Here is a 21,375-nt window from a genome sequence, read left to right on the forward strand (position 1 = left end):
GGGTACTGTGGGGTTTTTTGAACCCCCAATTTTTTTATTGGCTGTGCCAAAAAAAAGCAGTTTTCTATGCATTTCAGGGGTACTGTGGGGTTTTTTGAACCCCCAATTTTTTTATTGGCTGTGCAAAAAAAAAAGCAGTTTTCTATGCATTTCAGGGGTACTGTGGGGTTTTTTGAACCCCCAATTTTTGTATTGGCTGTGCCAAAAAAAGCAGTTTTCTATGCATTTCAGGGGTTTTGACCTTTGACCTTTCTAGTGTTTTGACCTTTGACCTTTCTAGCGATGAAAAAAGCGCATCGTGGCATTTTGACCTTTCTAGCGATTTGACCTTTGACCTTTTGACCTTTGACCTTTTCTAGTGTGTTGACCTTTGACCTTTCTAGCGATTTGACTTTTGACCTTTGACCTTTTGACCTTTGACCTTTTGACCTTTGACCTTTCTAGCGTTTTGGCCAAAAAAAAAGCAGTTTTCTATGCATTTCAGGGGTACTGTGGGGTTTTTTGAACCCCCAATTTTTTTATTGGCTGTGCCAAAAAAAAGCAGTTTTCTATGCATTTCAGGGGTACTGTGGGGTTTTTTGAACCCCCAATTTTTTTATTGGCTGTGCCAAAAAAAAGCAGTTTTCTATGCATTTCAGGGGTACTGTGGGGTTTTTTGATTTTTGTATTGGCTGTGCCAAAAAAAAAGAAGTTTTCTATGCATTTCAGGGGTACTGTGGGGTTTTTGAACCCCCAATTTTTTTATTGGCTGTGCAAAAAAAAAGCAGTTTTCTATGCATTTCAGGGGTTTTGACCTTTGACCTTTCTAGTGTTTTGACCTTTGACCTTTCTAGCGATGAAAAAAGCGCATCGTGGCATTTTGACCTTTCTAGCGATTTGACCTTTGACCTTTTGACCTTTGACCTTTTGACCTTTGACCTTTGACCTTTTGACCTTTGACCTTTCTAGCGTTTTGACCTTTGACGTGTTGATTTTTGACCTTTCTAGCGATTTGACCTTTGACCTTTTGACCTTTTGACCTTTGACCTTTTGACCTTTGACATTTTGACCTTTTGACCTTTGACCTTTTGACCTTTGACCTTTCTAGCGTTTTGGCCAAAAAAAAGCAGTTTTCTATGCATGTCAGGGGTACTGTGGGGTTTTTTGAACCCCCAATTTTTTTATTGGCTGTGCCAAAAAAAAGCAGTTTTCTATGCATTTCAGGGGTACTGTGGGGTTTTTTGATTTTTGTATTGGCTGTGCCAAAAAAAAAGCAGTTTTCTATGCATTTCAGGGGTACTGTGGGGTTTTTTGAACCCCCAATTTTTGTATTGGCTGTGCCAAAAAAAGCAGTTTTCTATGCATTTCAGGGGTTTTGACCTTTGACCTTTCTAGTGTTTTGACCTTTGACCTTTCTAGCGATGCAAAAAGCGCATCGTGGCATTTTGACCTTTCTTGCGATTTGACCTTTGACCTTTTGACCTTTGACCTTTTGACCTTTGACCTTTCTAGCGTTTTGACCTTTGACGTTTTGATTTTTGACCTTTCTAGCGTTTTGGCCAAAAAAAAGCAGTTTTCTATGCATTTCAGGGGTACTGTGGGGTTTTTTGAACCCCCAATTTTTTTATTGGCTGTGCCAAAAAAAAGCAGTTTTCTATGCATTTCAGGGGTACTGTGGGGTTTTTTGAACCCCCAATTTTTTTATTGACTGTGCCAAAAAAAAGCAGTTTTCTATGCATTTCAGGGGTACTGTGGGGTTTTTTGAACCCCCAATTTTTTTATTGGCTGTGCCAAAAAAAGCAGTTTTCTATGCATTTCAGGGGTACTGTGGGGTTTTTTGAACCCCCAATTTTTTTATTGGCTGTGCCAAAAAAAGCAGTTTTCTATGCATTTCAGGGGTACTGTGGGGTTTTTTGAACCCCCAATTTTTTTATTGGCTGTGCCAAAAAAAAGCAGTTTTCTATGCATTTCAGGGGTACTGTGGGGTTTTTTGAACCCCCAATTTTTGTATTGGCTGTGCCAAAAAAAAGCAGTTTTCTATGCATTTCAGGGGTACTGTGGGGTTTTTTGAACCCCCAATTTTTTTATTGGCTGTGCCAAAAAAAAGCAGTTTTCTATGCATTTCAGGGGTACTGTGGTTTTTTTTTATTTTTTTATTGGCTGTGCCAAAAAAAAAGCAGTTTTCTATGCATTTCAGGGGTACTGTGGGGTTTTTTGAACCCCCAATTTTTTTATTGGCTGTGCCAAAAAAAAAGCAGTTTTCTATGCATTTCAGGGGTACTGTGGGGTTTTTTGAACCCCCAATTTTTGTATTGGCTGTGCCAAAAAAAAGGAGTTTTCTATGCATTTCAGGGGTACTGTGGGGTTTTTTGAACCCCCAATTTTTTTATTGGCTGTGCCAAAAAAAAGCAGTTTTCTATGCATTTCAGGGGTACTGTGGGGTTTTTTGAACCCCCAATTTTTTTATTGGCTGTGCCAAAAAAAAGCAGTTTTCTATGCATTTCAGGGGTACTGTGGTTTTTTTTTATTTTTTTATTGGCTGTGCCAAAAAAAAGCAGTTTTCTATGCATTTCAGGGGTACTGTGGGGTTTTTTGAACCCCCAATTTTTGTATTGGCTGTGCCAAAAAAAAGCAGTTTTCTATGCATTTCAGGGGTACTGTGGGGTTTTTTGAACCCCCAATTTTTTTATTGGCTGTGCCAAAAAAAAGCAGTTTTCTATGCATTTCAGGGGTACTGTGGGGTTTTTTGAACCCCCAATTTTTGTATTGGCTGTGCCAAAAAAAAGCAGTTTTCTATGCATTTCAGGGGTACTGTGGGGTTTTTTGAACCCCCAATTTTTTTATTGGCTGTGCCAAAAAAAGCAGTTTTCTATGCATTTCAGGGGTACTGTGGGGTTTTTTGAACCCCCAATTTTTTTATTGGCTGTGCCAAAAAAAAAGCAGTTTTCTATGCATTTCAGGGGTACTGTGGTTTTTTTTTTATTTTTTTATTGGCTGTGCCAAAAAAAAAGCAGTTTTCTATGCATTTCAGGGGTACTGTGGGGTTTTTTGAACCCCCAATTTTTTTATTGGCTGTGCCAAAAAAAAGCAGTTTTCTATGCATTTCAGGGGTACTGTGGGGTTTTTTGAACCCCCAATTATTTTATTGGCTGTGCCAAAAAAAGCAGTTTCCTATGCATTTCAGGGGTACTGTGGGGTTTTTTGATTTTTGTATTGGCTGTGCAAAAAAAAAGCAGTTTTCTATGCATTTCAGGGGTACCGTGGGGTTTTTTGAACCCCCAATTTTTTTATTGGCTGTGCCAAAAAAAAGCAGTTTTCTATGCATTTCAGGGGTACTGTGGGGTTTTTTGAACCCCCAATTTTTGTATTGGCTGTGCCAAAAAAAGCAGTTTTCTATGCATTTCAGGGGTACTGTGGGGTTTTTTGAACCCCCAATTTTTTTATTGGCTGTGCCAAAAAATGCAGTTTTCTATGCATTTCAGGGGTTTTGACCTTTGACCTTTCTAGTGTTTTGACCTTTGACCTTTCTAGCGATGAAAAAAGCGCATCGTGGCATTTTGACCTTTCTAGCGATTTGACCTTTGACCTTTGACCTTTCTAGCGTTTTGACCTTTGACGTTTTGATTTTTGACCTTTCTAGCGATTTGACCTTTGACCTTTTGACCTTTGACCTTTTGACCTTTGACCTTTCTAGCGTTTTGGCCAAAAAAAGCAGTTTTCTATGCATTTCAGGGGTACTGTGGGGTTTTTTGAACCCCCAATTTTTTTATTGGCTGTGCCAAAAAAAAGCAGTTTTCTATGCATTTCAGGGGTACTGTGGGGTTTTTTGAACCCCCAATCTTTATTGGCTGTGCCAAAAAAAGCAGTTTTCTATGCATTTCAGGGGTTTTGACCTTTGACCTTTCTAGTGTTTTGACCTTTGACCTTTCTAGCGATGAAAAAAGCGCATCGTGGCATTTTGACCTTTCTAGCGATTTGACCTTTGACCTTTTGACCTTTGACCTTTTGACCTTTGACCTTTCTAGCGTTTTGACCTTTGACGTTTTGATTTTTGACCTTTCTAGCGTTTTGGCCAAAAAAAAGCAGTTTTCTATGCATTTCAGGGGTACTGTGGGGTTTTTTGAACCCCCAATTTTTTTATTGGCTGTGCCAAAAAAAAGCAGTTTTCTATGCATTTCAGGGGTACTGTGGGGTTTTTTGAACCCCCAATTTTTTTATTGACTGTGCCAAAAAAAAGCAGTTTTCTATGCATTTCAGGGGTACTGTGGGGTTTTTTGAACCCCCAATTTTTTTATTGGCTGTGCCAAAAAAAGCAGTTTTCTATGCATTTCAGGGGTACTGTGGGGTTTTTTGAACCCCCAATTTTTTTATTGGCTGTGCCAAAAAAAGCAGTTTTCTATGCATTTCAGGGGTACTGTGGGGTTTTTTGAACCCCCAATTTTTTTATTGGCTGTGCCAAAAAAAAGCAGTTTTCTATGCATTTCAGGGGTACTGTGGGGTTTTTTGAACCCCCAATTTTTGTATTGGCTGTGCCAAAAAAAGCAGTTTTCTATGCATTTCAGGGGTACTGTGGGGTTTTTTGAACCCCCAATTTGTTTATTGGCTGTGCCAAAAAAAAGCAGTTTTCTATGCATTTCAGGGGTACTGTGGGTTTTTTTTATTTTTTTATTGGCTGTGCCAAAAAAAAAAGCAGTTTTCTATGCATTTCAGGGGTACTGTGGGGTTTTTTGAACCCCCAATTTTTTTATTGGCTGTGCCAAAAAAAAGCAGTTTTCTATGCATTTCAGGGGTACTGTGGGGTTTTTTGAACCCCCAATTTTTTTATTGGCTGTGCCAAAAAAAAGCAGTTTTCTATGCATTTCAGGGGTACTGTGGGGTTTTTTGAACCCCCAATTTTTTTATTGGCTGTGCCAAAAAAAAGCAGTTTTCTATGCATTTCAGGGGTACTGTGGGGTTTTTTGAACCCCCAATTTTTTTATTGGCTGTGCCAAAAAAAAGCAGTTTTCTATGCATTTCAGGGGTACTGTGGTTTTTTTTTTTTTTTTTATTGGCTGTGCCAAAAAAAAGCAGTTTTCTATGCATTTCAGGGGTACTGTGGGGTTTTTTGAACCCCCAATTTTTTTATTGGCTGTGCCAAAAAAAAGCAGTTTTCTATGCATTTCAGGGGTACTGTGGGGTTTTTTGAACCCCCAATTTTTTTATTGGCTGTGCCAAAAAAAAGCAGTTTTCTATGCATTTCAGGGGTACTGTGGGGTTTTTTGAACCCCCAATTTTTTTATTGGCTGTGCCAAAAAAAAGCAGTTTTCTATGCATTTCAGGGGTACTGTGGTTTTTTTTTATTTTTTTATTGGCTGTGCCAAAAAAAAGCAGTTTTCTATGCATTTCAGGGGTACTGTGGGGTTTTTTGAACCCCCAATTTTTTTATTGGCTGTGCCAAAAAAAAGCAGTTTTCTATGCATTTCAGGGGTACTGTGGGGTTTTTTGAACCCCCAATTTTTTTATTGGCTGTGCCAAAAAAAAGCAGTTTTCTATGCATTTCAGGGGTACTGTGGGGTTTTTTGAACCCCCAATTTTTTTATTGGCTGTGCCAAAAAAAAGCAGTTTTCTATGCATTTCAGGGGTACTGTGGGGTTTTTTGAACCCCCAATTTTTTTATTGGCTGTGCCAAAAAAAGCAGTTTTCTATGCATTTCAGGGGTACTGTGGGGTTTTTTGAACCCCCAATTTTTGTATTGGCTGTGCCAAAAAAAAGCAGTTTTCTATGCATTTCAGGGGTACTGTGGGGTTTTTTGAACCCCCAATTATTTTATTGGCTGTGCCAAAAAAAGCAGTTTCCTATGCATTTCAGGGGTACTGTGGGGTTTTTTGATTTTTGTATTGGCTGTGCAAAAAAAAGCAGTTTCTATGCATTTCAGGGGTACCGTGGGGTTTTTTGAACCCCCAATTTTTTTATTGGCTGTGCCAAAAAAAAGCAGTTTTCTATGCATTTCAGGGGTACTGTGGGGTTTTTTGAACCCCCAATTTTTGTATTGGCTGTGCCAAAAAAAGCAGTTTTCTATGCATTTCAGGGGTACTGTGGGGTTTTTTGAACCCCCAATTTTTTTATTGGCTGTGCCAAAAAATGCAGTTTTCTATGCATTTCAGGGGTTTTGACCTTTGACCTTTCTAGTGTTTTGACCTTTGACCTTTCTAGCGATGAAAAAAGCGCATCGTGGCATTTTGACCTTTCTAGCGATTTGACCTTTGACCTTTGACCTTTCTAGCGTTTTGACCTTTGACGTTTTGATTTTTGACCTTTCTAGCGATTTGACCTTTGACCTTTTGACGTTTGACCTTTTGACCTTTGACCTTTCTAGCGTTTTGGCCAAAAAAAGCAGTTTTCTATGCATTTCAGGGGTACTGTGGGGTTTTTTGAACCCCCAATTTTTTTATTGGCTGTGCCAAAAAAAAGCAGTTTTCTATGCATTTCAGGGGTACTGTGGGGTTTTTTGAACCCCCAATCTTTATTGGCTGTGCCAAAAAAAGCAGTTTTCTATGCATTTCAGGGGTTTTGACCTTTGACCTTTCTAGTGTTTTGACCTTTGACCTTTCTAGCGATGAAAAAAGCGCATCGTGGCATTTTGACCTTTCTAGCGATTTGACCTTTGACCTTTTGACCTTTGACCTTTCTAGCGTTTTGGCCAAAAAAAAGCAGTTTTCTATGCATTTCAGGGGTACTGTGGGGTTTTTTGAACCCCCAATTTTTGTATTGGCTGTGCCAAAAAAAAGCAGTTTTCTATGCATTTCAGGGGTACTGTGGGGTTTTTTGAACCCCCAATTTTTTTATTGGCTGTGCCAAAAAAAAGCAGTTTTATATGCATTTCAGGGGTACTGTGGGGTTTTTTGAACCCCCAATTTTTGTATTGGCTGTGCCAAAAAAAAGCAGTTTTCTATGCATTTCAGGGGTACTGTGGGGTTTTTTGAACCCCCAATTTTTGTATTGGCTGTGCCAAAAAAAAGCAGTTTTCTATGCATTTCAGGGGTACTGTGGGGTTTTTTGAACCCCCAATTTTTTTATTGGCTGTGCCAAAAAAAAGCAGTTTTCTATGCATTTCAGGGGTACTGTGGTTTTTTTTTATTTTTTTATTGGCTGTGCCAAAAAAAATTTTCTATGCATTTCAGGGGTACTGTGGGGTTTTTTGAACCCCCAATTTTTTTATTGGCTGTGCCAAAAAAAAAAGCAGTTTTCTATGCATTTCAGGGGTACTGTGGGGTTTTTTGAACCCCCAATTTTTTTATTGGCTGTGCCAAAAAAAAGCAGTTTTCTATGCATTTCAGGGGTACTGTGGGGTTTTTTGAACCCCCAATTTTTTTATTGACTGTGCCAAAAAAAAGCAGTTTTCTATGCATTTCAGGGGTACTGTGGGGTTTTTTGAACCCCCAATTTTTTTATTGGCTGTGCCAAAAAAAGCAGTTTTCTATGCATTTCAGGGGTACTGTGGGGTTTTTTGAACCCCCAATTTTTTTATTGGCTGTGCCAAAAAAAGCAGTTTTCTATGCATTTCAGGGGTACTGTGGGGTTTTTTGAACCCCCAATTTTTTTATTGGCTGTGCCAAAAAAAAGCAGTTTTCTATGCATTTCAGGGGTACTGTGGGGTTTTTTGAACCCCCAATTTTTGTATTGGCTGTGCCAAAAAAAGCAGTTTTCTATGCATTTCAGGGGTACTGTGGGGTTTTTTGAACCCCCAATTTGTTTATTGGCTGTGCCAAAAAAAAGCAGTTTTCTATGCATTTCAGGGGTACTGTGGGTTTTTTTTATTTTTTTATTGGCTGTGCCAAAAAAAAAGCAGTTTTCTATGCATTTCAGGGGTACTGTGGGGTTTTTTGAACCCCCAATTTTTTTATTGGCTGTGCCAAAAAAAAGCAGTTTTCTATGCATTTCAGGGGTACTGTGGGGTTTTTTGAACCCCCAATTTTTTTATTGGCTGTGCCAAAAAAAAGCAGTTTTCTATGCATTTCAGGGGTACTGTGGGGTTTTTTGAACCCCCAATTTTTTTATTGGCTGTGCCAAAAAAAAGCAGTTTTCTATGCATTTCAGGGGTACTGTGGGGTTTTTTGAACCCCCAATTTTTTTATTGGCTGTGCCAAAAAAAAGCAGTTTTCTATGCATTTCAGGGGTACTGTGGTTTTTTTTTTTTTTTTTATTGGCTGTGCCAAAAAAAAGCAGTTTTCTATGCATTTCAGGGGTACTGTGGGGTTTTTTGAACCCCCAATTTTTTTATTGGCTGTGCCAAAAAAAAGCAGTTTTCTATGCATTTCAGGGGTACTGTGGGGTTTTTTGAACCCCCAATTTTTTTATTGGCTGTGCCAAAAAAAAGCAGTTTTCTATGCATTTCAGGGGTACTGTGGGGTTTTTTGAACCCCCAATTTTTTTATTGGCTGTGCCAAAAAAAAGCAGTTTTCTATGCATTTCAGGGGTACTGTGGTTTTTTTTTATTTTTTTATTGGCTGTGCCAAAAAAAAGCAGTTTTCTATGCATTTCAGGGGTACTGTGGGGTTTTTTGAACCCCCAATTTTTTTATTGGCTGTGCCAAAAAAAAGCAGTTTTCTATGCATTTCAGGGGTACTGTGGGGTTTTTTGAACCCCCAATTTTTTTATTGGCTGTGCCAAAAAAAAGCAGTTTTCTATGCATTTCAGGGGTACTGTGGGGTTTTTTGAACCCCCAATTTTTTTATTGGCTGTGCCAAAAAAAAGCAGTTTTCTATGCATTTCAGGGGTACTGTGGGGTTTTTTGAACCCCCAATTTTTTTATTGGCTGTGCCAAAAAAAGCAGTTTTCTATGCATTTCAGGGGTACTGTGGGGTTTTTTGAACCCCCAATTTTTGTATTGGCTGTGCCAAAAAAAAGCAGTTTTCTATGCATTTCAGGGGTACTGTGGGGTTTTTTGAACCCCCAATTATTTTATTGGCTGTGCCAAAAAAAGCAGTTTCCTATGCATTTCAGGGGTACTGTGGGGTTTTTTGATTTTTGTATTGGCTGTGCAAAAAAAAGCAGTTTCTATGCATTTCAGGGGTACCGTGGGGTTTTTTGAACCCCCAATTTTTTTATTGGCTGTGCCAAAAAAAAGCAGTTTTCTATGCATTTCAGGGGTACTGTGGGGTTTTTTGAACCCCCAATTTTTGTATTGGCTGTGCCAAAAAAAGCAGTTTTCTATGCATTTCAGGGGTACTGTGGGGTTTTTTGAACCCCCAATTTTTTTATTGGCTGTGCCAAAAAATGCAGTTTTCTATGCATTTCAGGGGTTTTGACCTTTGACCTTTCTAGTGTTTTGACCTTTGACCTTTCTAGCGATGAAAAAAGCGCATCGTGGCATTTTGACCTTTCTAGCGATTTGACCTTTGACCTTTGACCTTTCTAGCGTTTTGACCTTTGACGTTTTGATTTTTGACCTTTCTAGCGATTTGACCTTTGACCTTTTGACGTTTGACCTTTTGACCTTTGACCTTTCTAGCGTTTTGGCCAAAAAAAGCAGTTTTCTATGCATTTCAGGGGTACTGTGGGGTTTTTTGAACCCCCAATTTTTTTATTGGCTGTGCCAAAAAAAAGCAGTTTTCTATGCATTTCAGGGGTACTGTGGGGTTTTTTGAACCCCCAATCTTTATTGGCTGTGCCAAAAAAAGCAGTTTTCTATGCATTTCAGGGGTTTTGACCTTTGACCTTTCTAGTGTTTTGACCTTTGACCTTTCTAGCGATGAAAAAAGCGCATCGTGGCATTTTGACCTTTCTAGCGATTTGACCTTTGACCTTTTGACCTTTGACCTTTCTAGCGTTTTGGCCAAAAAAAAGCAGTTTTCTATGCATTTCAGGGGTACTGTGGGGTTTTTTGAACCCCCAATTTTTGTATTGGCTGTGCCAAAAAAAAGCAGTTTTCTATGCATTTCAGGGGTACTGTGGGGTTTTTTGAACCCCCAATTTTTTTATTGGCTGTGCCAAAAAAAAGCAGTTTTATATGCATTTCAGGGGTACTGTGGGGTTTTTTGAACCCCCAATTTTTGTATTGGCTGTGCCAAAAAAAAGCAGTTTTCTATGCATTTCAGGGGTACTGTGGGGTTTTTTGAACCCCCAATTTTTGTATTGGCTGTGCCAAAAAAAAGCAGTTTTCTATGCATTTCAGGGGTACTGTGGGGTTTTTTGAACCCCCAATTTTTTTATTGGCTGTGCCAAAAAAAAGCAGTTTTCTATGCATTTCAGGGGTACTGTGGTTTTTTTTTATTTTTTTATTGGCTGTGCCAAAAAAAATTTTCTATGCATTTCAGGGGTACTGTGGGGTTTTTTGAACCCCCAATTTTTTTATTGGCTGTGCCAAAAAAAAAAGCAGTTTTCTATGCATTTCAGGGGTACTGTGGGGTTTTTTGAACCCCCAATTTTTTTATTGGCTGTGCCAAAAAAAAGCAGTTTTCTATGCATTTCAGGGGTACTGTGGGGTTTTTTGAACCCCCAATTTTTGTATTGGCTGTGCCAAAAAAAAGCAGTTTTCTATGCATTTCAGGGGTACTGTGGGGTTTTTTGAACCCCCAATTTTTTTATTGGCTGTGCCAAAAAAAGCAGTTTTCTATGCATTTCAGGGGTACTGTGGTTTTTTTTTTATTTTTTTATTGGCTGTGCCAAAAAAAAAGCAGTTTTCTATGCATTTCAGGGGTACTGTGGGGTTTTTTGAACCCCCAATTTTTTTATTGGCTGTGCCAAAAAAAAGCAGTTTTCTATGCATTTCAGGGGTACTGTGGGGTTTTTTGAACCCCCAATTTTTTTATTGGCTGTGCCAAAAAAAAGCAGTTTTCTATGCATTTCAGGGGTACTGTGGGGTTTTTTGAACCCCCAATTTTTTTATTGGCTGTGCCAAAAAAAAGCAGTTTTCTATGCATTTCAGGGGTACTGTGGGGTTTTTTGAACCCCCAATTTTTTTATTGGCTGTGCCAAAAAAAGCAGTTTTCTATGCATTTCAGGGGTACTGTGGGGTTTTTTGAACCCCCAATTTTTGTATTGGCTGTGCCAAAAAAAAGCAGTTTTCTATGCATTTCAGGGGTACTGTGGGGTTTTTTGAACCCCCAATTATTTTATTGGCTGTGCCAAAAAAAGCAGTTTCCTATGCATTTCAGGGGTACTGTGGGGTTTTTTGATTTTTGTATTGGCTGTGCAAAAAAAAAGCAGTTTTCTATGCATTTCAGGGGTACCGTGGGGTTTTTTGAACCCCCAATTTTTTTATTGGCTGTGCCAAAAAAAAGCAGTTTTCTATGCATTTCAGGGGTACTGTGGGGTTTTTTGAACCCCCAATTTTTGTATTGGCTGTGCCAAAAAAAGCAGTTTTCTATGCATTTCAGGGGTACTGTGGGGTTTTTTGAACCCCCAATTTTTTTATTGGCTGTGCCAAAAAATGCAGTTTTCTATGCATTTCAGGGGTTTTGACCTTTGACCTTTCTAGTGTTTTGACCTTTGACCTTTCTAGCGATGAAAAAAGCGCATCGTGGCATTTTGACCTTTCTAGCGATTTGACCTTTGACCTTTGACCTTTCTAGCGTTTTGACCTTTGACGTTTTGATTTTTGACCTTTCTAGCGATTTGACCTTTGACCTTTTGACCTTTGACCTTTTGACCTTTGACCTTTCTAGCGTTTTGGCCAAAAAAAGCAGTTTTCTATGCATTTCAGGGGTACTGTGGGGTTTTTTGAACCCCCAATTTTTTTATTGGCTGTGCCAAAAAAAAGCAGTTTTCTATGCATTTCAGGGGTTTTGACCTTTGACCTTTCTAGTGTTTTGACCTTTGACCTTTCTAGCGATGAAAAACGCGCATCGTGGCATTTTGACCTTTCTAGCGATTTGACCTTTGACCTTTTGACCTTTGACCTTTTGACCTTTGACCTTTCTAGCGTTTTGACCTTTGACGTTTTGATTTTTGACCTTTCTAGCGTTTTGGCCAAAAAAAAGCAGTTTTCTATGCATTTCAGGGGTACTGTGGGGTTTTTTGAACCCCCAATTTTTTTATTGGCTGTGCCAAAAAAAAGCAGTTTTCTATGCATTTCAGGGGTACTGTGGGGTTTTTTGAACCCCCAATTTTTTTATTGACTGTGCCAAAAAAAAGCAGTTTTCTATGCATTTCAGGGGTACTGTGGGGTTTTTTGAACCCCCAATTTTTTTATTGGCTGTGCCAAAAAAAGCAGTTTTCTATGCATTTCAGGGGTACTGTGGGGTTTTTTGAACCCCCAATTTTTTTATTGGCTGTGCCAAAAAAAGCAGTTTTCTATGCATTTCAGGGGTACTGTGGGGTTTTTTTAACCCCCAATTTTTTTATTGGCTGTGCCAAAAAAAAGCAGTTTTCTATGCATTTCAGGGGTACTGTGGGGTTTTTTGAACCCCCAATTTTTGTATTGGCTGTGCCAAAAAAAAGCAGTTTTCTATGCATTTCAGGGGTACTGTGGGGTTTTTTGAACCCCCAATTTTTTTATTGGCTGTGCCAAAAAAAAGCAGTTTTCTATGCATTTCAGGGGTACTGTGGGATTTTTTTATTGGCTGTGCCAAAAAAAAAGCAGTTTTCTATGCATTTCAGGGGTACTGTGGGGTTTTTTGAACCCCCAATTTTTTTATTGGCTGTGCCAAAAAAAAGCAGTTTTCTATGCATTTCAGGGGTACTGTGGGGTTTTTTGAACCCCCAATTTTTTTATTGGCTGTGCCAAAAAAAAGCAGTTTTCTATGCATTTCAGGGGTACTGTGGGGTTTTTTGAACCCCCAATTTTTTTATTGGCTGTGCCAAAAAAAAGCAGTTTTCTATGCATTTCAGGGGTACTGTGGGGTTTTTTGAACCCCCAATTTTTTTATTGGCTGTGCCAAAAAAAGCAGTTTTCTATGCATTTCAGGGGTACTGTGGGGTTTTTTGAACCCCCAATTTTTGTATTGGCTGTGCCAAAAAAAAGCAGTTTTCTATGCATTTCAGGGGTACTGTGGGGTTTTTTGAACCCCCAATTATTTTATTGGCTGTGCCAAAAAAAGCAGTTTCCTATGCATTTCAGGGGTACTGTGGGGTTTTTTGATTTTTGTATTGGCTGTGCAAAAAAAAAGCAGTTTTCTATGCATTTCAGGGGTACCGTGGGGTTTTTTGAACCCCCAATTTTTTTATTGGCTGTGCCAAAAAAAAGCAGTTTTCTATGCATTTCAGGGGTACTGTGGGGTTTTTTGAACCCCCAATTTTTGTATTGGCTGTGCCAAAAAAAGCAGTTTTCTATGCATTTCAGGGGTACTGTGGGGTTTTTTGAACCCCCAATTTTTTTATTGGCTGTGCCAAAAAATGCAGTTTTCTATGCATTTCAGGGGTTTTGACCTTTGACCTTTCTAGTGTTTTGACCTTTGACCTTTCTAGCGATGAAAAAAGCGCATCGTGGCATTTTGACCTTTCTAGCGATTTGACCTTTGACCTTTGACCTTTCTAGCGTTTTGACCTTTGACGTTTTGATTTTTGACCTTTCTAGCGATTTGACCTTTGACCTTTTGACCTTTGACCTTTTGACCTTTGACCTTTCTAGCGTTTTGGCCAAAAAAAGCAGTTTTCTATGCATTTCAGGGGTACTGTGGGGTTTTTTGAACCCCCAATTTTTTTATTGGCTGTGCCAAAAAAAAGCAGTTTTCTATGCATTTCAGGGGTTTTGACCTTTGACCTTTCTAGTGTTTTGACCTTTGACCTTTCTAGCGATGAAAAACGCGCATCGTGGCATTTTGACCTTTCTAGCGATTTGACCTTTGACCTTTTGACCTTTGACCTTTTGACCTTTGACCTTTCTAGCGTTTTGACCTTTGACGTTTTGATTTTTGACCTTTCTAGCGTTTTGGCCAAAAAAAAGCAGTTTTCTATGCATTTCAGGGGTACTGTGGGGTTTTTTGAACCCCCAATTTTTTTATTGGCTGTGCCAAAAAAAAGCAGTTTTCTATGCATTTCAGGGGTACTGTGGGGTTTTTTGAACCCCCAATTTTTTTATTGACTGTGCCAAAAAAAAGCAGTTTTCTATGCATTTCAGGGGTACTGTGGGGTTTTTTGAACCCCCAATTTTTTTATTGGCTGTGCCAAAAAAAGCAGTTTTCTATGCATTTCAGGGGTACTGTGGGGTTTTTTGAACCCCCAATTTTTTTATTGGCTGTGCCAAAAAAAGCAGTTTTCTATGCATTTCAGGGGTACTGTGGGGTTTTTTTAACCCCCAATTTTTTTATTGGCTGTGCCAAAAAAAAGCAGTTTTCTATGCATTTCAGGGGTACTGTGGGGTTTTTTGAACCCCCAATTTTTGTATTGGCTGTGCCAAAAAAAAGCAGTTTTCTATGCATTTCAGGGGTACTGTGGGGTTTTTTGAACCCCCAATTTTTTTATTGGCTGTGCCAAAAAAAAGCAGTTTTCTATGCATTTCAGGGGTACTGTGGGATTTTTTTATTGGCTGTGCCAAAAAAAAAGCAGTTTTCTATGCATTTCAGGGGTACTGTGGGGTTTTTTGAACCCCCAATTTTTTTATTGGCTGTGCCAAAAAAAAGCAGTTTTCTATGCATTTCAGGGGTACTGTGGGGTTTTTTGAACCCCCAATTTTTTTATTGGCTGTGCCAAAAAAAAGCAGTTTTCTATGCATTTCAGGGGTACTGTGGGGTTTTTTGAACCCCCAATTTTTTTATTGGCTGTGCCAAAAAAAAGCAGTTTTCTATGCATTTCAGGGGTACTGTGGGGTTTTTTTAACCCCCAATTTTTTTATTGGCTGTGCCAAAAAAAAGCAGTTTTCTATGCATTTCAGGGGTACTGTGGTTTTTTTTCATTTTTTTATTGGCTGTGCCAAAAAAAAGCAGTTTTCTATGCATTTCAGGGGTACTGTGGGGTTTTTTGAACCCCCAATTTTTTTATTGGCTGTGCCAAAAAAAAGCAGTTTTCTATGCATTTCAGGGGTACTGTGGGGTTTTTTGAACCCCCAATTTTTTTATTGGCTGTGCCAAAAAAAAGCAGTTTTCTATGCATTTCAGGGGTACTGTGGGGTTTTTTGAACCCCCAATTTTTTTATTGGCTGTGCCAAAAAAAAGCAGTTTTCTATGCATTTCAGGGGTACTGTGTTTTTTTTTATTTTTTTATTGGCTGTGCCAAAAAAAAGCAGTTTTCTATGCATTTCAGGGGTACTGTGGGGTTTTTTGAACCCCCAATTTTTTTATTGGCTGTGCCAAAAAAAAGCAGTTTTCTATGCATTTCAGGGGTACTGTGGGGTTTTTTGAACCCCCAATTTTTTTATTGGCTGTGCCAAAAAAAAGCAGTTTTCTATGCATTTCAGGGGTACTGTGGGGTTTTTTGAACCCCCAATTTTTTTATTGGCTGTGCCAAAAAAAAGCAGTTTTCTATGCATTTCAGGGGTACTGTGGGGTTTTTTGAACCCCCAATTATTTTATTGGCTGTGCCAAAAAAAGCAGTTTCCTATGCATTTCAGGGGTACTGTGGGGTTTTTTGATTTTTGTATTGGCTGTGCAAAAAAAAAGCAGTTTTCTATGCATTTCAGGGGTTTTGACCTTTGACCTTTCTAGTGTTTTGACCTTTGACCTTTCTAGCGATGAAAAAAGCGCATCGTGGCATTTTGACCTTTCTAGCGATTTGACCTTTGACCTTTGACCTTTCTAGCGTTTTGACCTTTGACGTTTTGATTTTTGACCTTTCTAGCGATTTGACCTTTGACCTTTTGACCTTTGACCTTTTGACCTTTGACCTTTCTAGCGTTTTGGCCAAAAAAAGCAGTTTTCTATGCATTTCAGGGGTACTGTGGGGTTTTTTGAACCCCCAATTTTTGTATTGGCTGTGCCAAAAAAAAGCAGTTTTCTATGCATTTCAGGGGTACTGTGGGGTTTTTTGAACCCCCAATCTTTATTGGCTGTGCCAAAAAAGCAGTTTTCTATGCATTTCAGGGGTTTTGACCTTTGACCTTTCTAGTGTTTTGACCTTTGACCTTTCTAGCGATGAAAAAAGCGCATCGTGGCATTTTGACCTTTCTAGCGATTTGACCTTTGACCTTTTGACCTTTGACCTTTCTAGCGTTTTGACCTTTGACGTTTTGATTTTTGACCTTTCTAGCGATTTGACCTTTGACCTTTTGACCTTTGACCTTTTGACCTTTGACCTTTTGACCTTTGACCTTTCTAGCGTTTTGGCCCAAAAAAAGCAGTTTTCTATGCATTTCAGGGGTACTGTGGGGTTTTTTGAACCCCCAATTTTTGTATTGGCTGTGCCAAAAAAAAGCAGTTTTCTATGCATTTCAGGGGTACTGTGGGGTTTTTTGAACCCCCAATTTTTTTATTGGCTGTGCCAAAAAAAAGCAGTTTTATATGCATTTCAGGGGTACTGTGGGGTTTTTTGAACCCCCAATTTTTGTATTGGCTGTGCCAAAAAAAAGCAGTTTTCTATGCATTTCAGGGGTACTGTGGGGTTTTTTGAACCCCCAATTTTTTTATTGGCTGTGCCAAAAAAAGCAGTTTTCTATGCATTTCAGGGGTACTGTGGGGTTTTTTGAACCCCCAATTTTTTTATTGGCTGTGCCAAAAAAAATGCAGTTTTCTATGCATTTCAGGGGTACTGTGGGGTTTTTTGAACCCCCAATTTTTTTATTGGCTGTGCCAAAAAAAGCAGTTTTCTATGCATTTCAGGGGTACTGTGGGGTTTTTTGAACCCCCAATTTTTTTATTGGCTGTGCCAAAAAAAAGCAGTTTTCTATGCATTTCAGGGGTACTGTGGGGTTTTTTGAACCCCCAATTTTTTTATTGGCTGTGCCAAAAAATGCAGTTTTCTATGCATTTCAGGGGTTTTGACCTTTGACCTTTCTAGTGTTTTGACCTTTGACCTTTCTAGCGATGAAAAAAGCGCATCGTGTCATTTTGACCTTTCTAGCGATTTGACCTTTGACCTTTGACCTTTCTAGCGTTTTGACCTTTGACGTTTTGATTTTTGACCTTTCTAGCGATTTGACCTTTGACCTTTTGACCTTTGACCTTTTGACCTTTGACCTTTTGACCTTTGACCTTTCTAGCGTTTTGGCCAAAAAAAAGCAGTTTTCTATGCATTTCAGGGGTACTGTGGGGTTTTTTGAACCCCCAATTTTTGTATTGGCTGTGCCAAAAAAAAGCAGTTTTCTATGCATTTCAGGGGTACTGTGGGGTTTTTTGAACCCCCAATTTTTGTATTGGCTGTGCCAAAAAAAAGCAGTTTTCTATGCATTTCAGGGGTACTGTGGGGTTTTTTGAACCCCCAATTTTTTTATTGGCTGTGCCAAAAAAAGCAGTTTTCTATGCATTTCAGGGGTTTTGACCTTTGACCTTTCTAGTGTTTTGACCTTTGACCTTTCTAGCGATGAAAAAAGCGCATCGTGGCATTTTGACCTTTCTAGCGATTTGACCTTTGACCTTTTGACCTTTGACCTTTTGACCTTTGACCTTTCTAGCGTTTTGACCTTTGACGGTTTGATCTTTGACCTTTCTAGCGATTTGACCTTTGACCTTTTGACCTTTGACCTTTTGACCTTTGACCTTTTGACCTTTGACCTTTCTAGCGTTTTGGCCAAAAAAAAGCAGTTTTCTATGCATTTCAGGGGTACTGTGGGGTTTTTTGAACCCCCAATTTTTTTATTGGCTGTGCCAAAAAAAAGCAGTTTTCTATGCATTTCAGGGGTACTGTGGGGTTTTTTGATTTTTTTATTGGCTGTGCCAAAAAAAAGCAGTTTTCTATGCATTTCAGGGGTACTGTGGGGTTTTTTGAACCCCCAATTTTTGTATTGGCTGTGCCAAAAAAAGCAGTTTTCTATGCATTTCAGGGGTACTGTGGGGTTTTTTGAACCCCCAATTTTTTTATTGGCTGTGCCAAAAAAAAGCAGTTTTCTATGCATTTCAGGGGTACTGTGGGTTTTTTTTATTTTTTTATTGGCTGTGCCAAAAAAAAGCAGTTTTCTATGCATTTCAGGGGTACTGTGGGGTTTTTTGAACCCCCAATTTTTTTATTGGCTGTGCCAAAAAAATTCAGTTTTCTATGCATTTCAGGGGTACTGTGGGGTTTTTTGAACCCCCAATTTTTTTATTGGCTGTGCCAAAAAAAAGCAGTTTTCTATGCATTTCAGGGGTACTGTGGGGTTTTTTGAACCCCCAATTTTGTTATTGGCTGTGCCAAAAAAAAGCAGTTTTCTATGCATTTCAGGGGTACTGTGGTTTTTTTTTATTTTTTTATTGGCTGTGCCAAAAAAAAAGCAGTTTTCTATGCATTTCAGGGGTACTGTGGGGTTTTTTGAACCCCCAATTTTTTTATTGGCTGTGCCAAAAAAAAGCAGTTTTCTATGCATTTCAGGGGTACTGTGGGGTTTTTTGAACCCCCAATTTTTTTATTGGCTGTGCCAAAAAAAAGCAGTTTTCTATGCATTTCAGGGGTACTGTGGGGTTTTTTGAACCCCCAATTTTTTTATTGGCTGTGCCAAAAAAAAGCAGTTTTCTATGCATTTCAGGGGTACTGTGGGGTTTTTTGAACCCCCAATTTTTTTATTGGCTGTGCCAAAAAAAGCAGTTTTCTATGCATTTCAGGGGTACTGTGGGGTTTTTTGAACCCCCAATTTTTGTATTGGCTGTGCCAAAAAAAAGCAGTTTTCTATGCATTTCAGGGGTACGGTGGGGTTTTTTGAACCCCCAATTATTTTATTGGCTGTGCCAAAAAAAGCAGTTTCCTATGCATTTCAGGGGTTTTGACCTTTGACCTTTCTAGTGTTTTGACCTTTGACCTTTCTAGCGATGAAAAAAGCGCATCGTGGCATTTTGACCTTTCTAGCGATTTGACCTTTGACCTTTGACCTTTGACCTTTCTAGCGTTTTGCCCTTTGACGTTTTGATTTTTGACCTTTCTAGCGTTTTGACCTTTGACCTTTTGACCTTTTGACCTTTGACCTTTCTAGCGTTTTGGCCAAAAAAAAGCTGTTTTCTATGCATTTCAGGGGTACTGTGGGGTTTTTTGAACCCCCAATTTTTTTATTGGCTGTGCCAAAAAAAAGCAGTTTTCTATGCATTTCAGGGGTACTGTGGGGTTTTTTGAACCCCCAATTTTTGTATTGGCTGTGCAAAAAAAAAGCAGTTTTCTATGCATTTCAGGGGTACTGTGGGGTTTTTTGAACCCCCAATTTTTTTATTGGCTGTGCCAAAAAAAGCAGTTTTCTATGCATTTCAGGGGTTTTGACCTTTGACCTTTCTAGTGTTTTGACCTTTGACCTTTCTAGCGATGAAAAAAGCGCATCGTGGCATTTTGACCTTTCTAGCGATTTGACCTTTGACCTTTCTAGCGTTTTGACCTTTGACCTTTTGACCTTTGACCTTTTGACCTTTGACCTTTCTAGCGTTTTGACCTTTTGACCTTTGACCTTTTGACCTTTGACCTTTCTAGCGTTTTGACCTTTGACGTTTTGATTTTTGACCTTTCTAGCAATTTGACCTTTGACCTTTTGACCTTTGACCTTTGACCTTTTGACCTTTGACCTTTTGACCTTTGACCTTTCTAGCGTTTTGGCCAAAACAAAGCAGTTTTCTATGCATTTCAGGGGTACTGTGGGGTTTTTTGAACCCCCAATTTTTGTATTGGCTGTGCCAAAAAAAAGCAGTTTTCTATGCATTTCAGGGGTACTGTGGGGTTTTTTGAACCCCCAATTTTTGTATTGGCTGTGCCAAAAAAAAGCAGTTTTCTATGCATTTCAGAGGTACTGTGGGGTTTTTTGAACCCCCAATCTTTTTATTGGCTGTGCCAAAAAAAAGCAGTTTTCTATGCATTTCAGGGGTACTGTGGGGTTTTTTGAACCCCCAATTTTTGTATTGGCTGTGCCAAAAAAAAGCAGTTTTCTATGCATTTCAGGGGTACTGTGGGGTTTTTTGAACCCCCAATTTTTTTATTGGCTGTGCCAAAAAAAAGCAGTTTTCTATGCATTTCAGGGGTACTGTGGGGTTTTTTGAACCCCCAATTTTTGTATTGGCTGTGCCAAAAAAAAGCAGTTTTCTATGCATTTCAGGGGTACTGTGGGGTTTTTTGAACCCCCAATTTTTGTATTGGCTGTGCCAAAAAAAAGCAGTTTTCTATGCATTTCAGGGGTACTGTGGGGTTTTTTGAACCCCCAATTTTTTTATTGGCTGTGCCAAAAAAAGCAGTTTTCTATGCATTTCAGGGGTTTTGACCTTTGACCTTTCTAGTGTTTTGACCTTTGACCTTTCTAGCGATGAAAAAAGCGCATCGTGGCATTTTGACCTTTCTAGCGATTTGACCTTTGACCTTTCCAGCGTTTTGACATTTGACCTTTTGACCTTTGACCTTTTGACCTTTGACCTTTCTAGCGTTTTGACCTTTGACCTTTTGACCTTTGACCTTTCTAGCGTTTTGACCTTTGACGTTTTGATTTTTGACCTTTCTAGCAATTTGACCTTTGACCTTTTGACCTTTGACCTTTTGACCTTTGACCTTTTGACCTTTGACCTTTCTAGCGTTTTGGCCAAAAAAAAGCAGTTTTCTATGCATTTCAGGGGTACTGTGGGGTTTTTTGAACCCCCAATTTTTGTATTGGCTGTGCCAAAAAAAAGCAGTTTTCTATGCATTTCAGGGGTACTGTGGGGTTTTTTGAACCCCCAATTTTTGTATTGGCTGTGCCAAAAAAAGCAGTTTTCTATGCATTTCAGGGGTACTGTGGGGTTTTTTGAACCCCCAATTTTTTTATTGGCTGTGCCAAAAAAATGCAGTTTTCTATGCATTTCAGGGGTACTGTGGGGTTTTTTGAACCCCCAATTTTTTTATTGGCTGTGCCAAAAAAAGCAGTTTTCTATGCATTTCAGGGGTTTTGACCTTTGACCTTTCTAGTGTTTTGACCTTTGACCTTTCTAGCGATGAAAAAAGCGCATCGTGGCATTTTGACCTTTCTAGCGATTTGACCTTTGACCTTTTGACCTTTGACCTTTTGACCTTTGACCTTTCTAGCGTTTTGACCTTTGACGTTTTGATTTTTGACCTTTCTAGCGATTTGACCTTTGACCTTTTGACCTTTGACCTTTTGACCTTTGACCTTTTGACCTTTGACCTTTCTAGCGTTTTGACCTTTGACGTTTTGATTTTTGACCCTTCTAGCGATTTGACCTTTGACCTTTTGACCTTTGACCTTTTGACCTTTGACCTTTTGACCTTTGACCTTTCTAGCGTTTTGGCCAAAAAAAAGCAGTTTTCTATGCATTTCAGGGGTACTGTGGGGTTTTTTGAACCCCCAATTTTTTTATTGGCTGTGCCAAAAAAAAGCAGTTTTCTATGCATTTCAGGGGTACTGTGGGGTTTTTTGAACCCCCAATTTTTGTATTGGCTGTGCCAAAAAAAAGCAGTTTT

This window comes from Electrona antarctica (assembly GCF_951216825.1).
Source record: "Electrona antarctica genome assembly, contig: scaffold_170, whole genome shotgun sequence".
Classification (NCBI taxonomy): Eukaryota; Metazoa; Chordata; class Actinopteri; order Myctophiformes; family Myctophidae; genus Electrona; species Electrona antarctica.